This window comes from Phoenix dactylifera, unplaced genomic scaffold (assembly GCF_009389715.1).
Source record: "Phoenix dactylifera cultivar Barhee BC4 unplaced genomic scaffold, palm_55x_up_171113_PBpolish2nd_filt_p 000237F, whole genome shotgun sequence".
In the NCBI taxonomy this organism is placed as follows: Eukaryota; Viridiplantae; Streptophyta; class Magnoliopsida; order Arecales; family Arecaceae; genus Phoenix; species Phoenix dactylifera.
In genome coordinates this window covers 231,048-233,204 of record NW_024067736.1, presented here as the reverse complement: position 1 = coordinate 233,204, position 2,157 = coordinate 231,048, and positions in this window count along the sequence as shown.

Genomic DNA, 2,157 nt, shown 5'->3' with positions numbered 1-2,157 from the left:
AGAGGAGGAGAAATACGATCGCAGCTGGCCACGGAGAAATCCCGTCGGGCGGCAAGCGACAGGCGCACGACCAGCGAACGGAATTTTCCGAGGCTCGGCCCTCGGATGCCAGGCTAACCCGATGATCATCCCGGGAGCAGACTAGCCTGAAGCCCCGACCGGTCGCCTCGGCTTGCGCCAGCCTTGGCCGACCAACGAGCGGAATTTTCCGAGGCTCGGCCCTCGGATGCCAGGCTAACCCGATGATCATCCCGGGAGCAGACTAGCCTGAAGCCCCGACCGGTCGCCTCGGCTTGCGCCAGCCTTGGCCGACCAACGAGCGGAATTTCCTGAGGCCTGACAACCCTCAGATGCCAGGCTAACCCGATGATCATCCCGGGAGCAGACTAGCCTGAAGCCCCGACCGGTCGCCTCGGCTTGCGCCAGCCTTGGCCGACCAACGAGCGGAATTTTCCGAGGCTCGGCCCTCGGATGCCAGGCTAACCCGATGATCATCCCGGGAGCAGACTAGCCTGAAGCCCCGACCGGTCGCCTCGGCTTGCGCCAGCCTTGGCCGACCAACGAGCGGAATTTCCTGAGGCCTGACAACCCTCAGATGCCAGGCTAACCCGATGATCATCCCGGGAGCAGACTAGCCTGAAGCCCCGACCGGTCGCCTCGGCTTGCGCCAGCCTTGGCCGACCAACGAGCGGAATTTCCCGAGGCTCGGCCCTCGGATGCCAGGCTAATCCGATGGTCATCCCGGGAGCAGACTAGCCTGAAGCCCCGACCGGTCGCCTCGGCTTGCGCCAGCCTTGGCCGACCAACGAGCGGAATCTTCCGAGGCTCGGCCCTCGGATGCCAGGCTAACCCGATGATCATCCCGGGAGCAGACTAGCCTGAAGCCCCGACCGGTCGCCTCGGCTTGCGCCAGCCTTGGCCGACCAACGAGCGGAATTTTCTGAGGCCTAACCCTCGGATGCCTGGCTTAGCGCCGGAAGAAGTTCCTGAGGCCTAACCCTCGGATGCCTGGCTTAGCGCCGGAAGAATTTCCTGAGGCCTAACCCTCGGATGCCTGGCTTAGCGCCGGAAGAAGTTCCTGAGGCCTAACCCTCGGATGCCTGGCTTAGCGCCGGAAGAAGTTCCTGAGGCCTAACCCTCGGATGCCTGGCTTAGCGCCGGAAGAAGTTAGAAGTTCCTGAGGCCTGACCCTCGGATGCCTGGCTTAGCGCCGGAAGAAGTTCCTGAGGCCTGACCCTCGGATGCCTGGCTTAGCGCCGGAAGAAGTTCCTGAGGCCTAACCCTCGGATGCCTGGCTTAGCGCCGGAAGAAGTTCCTGAGGCCAAACCCTCGGATGCCTGGCTTAGCGCCGGAAGAAGTTCCTGAGGCCTAACCCTCGGACGCCTGGCTTAGCGCCGGAAGAAGTTCCTGAGGCCTAACCCTCGGATGCCTGGCTTAGCGCCGGAAGAAGTTCCTGAGGCCTAACCCTCGGAAGCCTGGCTTAGCGCCGGAAGAAGTTCCTGAGGCCTAACCCTCGGACGCCTGGCTTAGCGCCAGAAGAAGTTCCTGAGGCCTAACCCTCGGACGCCTGGCTTAGCGCCGGAAGAAGTTCCTGAGGCCAAACCCTCGGATGCCTGGCTTAGCGCCGGAAGAAGTTCCTGAGGCCTAACCCTCGGATGCCTGGCTTAGCGCCGGAAGAATTCCCTGAGGCCTAACCCTCAGATACCTGGCCTAGCGCCAGAAGAATTTCAAGAGTCGGGAGTCAGCGAGACGCTACCAAGAGTTAAAAAGAAGAAGGACGAAAGTGAAATGAAGAAACTCTATTTGCATTAACTTTCATTGTTTCAGGGCCGAGACCCATACAACTTGGCAAAACGCCAACACACAAAGAAAAGAATGAAAATACAGAAGGTCAGCTTGGAGGAACCCCCGGGTCGGGAACGCCGGCCACGTCCGCAGGGGGTAGGGAGACGGTTGGAGAAGCAGCAGGCAATGGCGCCGGAGGGGAGTCGAGAAGGGAGATCCCACTCAGGTCAATTTCGGGGTACTTAGCCGACACCCTTGCCAGGCCTTCCTCGAAGCCTAAGACAAAGGAGTCGGACCCCGCGTCCGACATGTCACGGACGAACTCGTCAGACTGACGATAGGCCTGTACCGCCTCCGACATATCACGGGTGA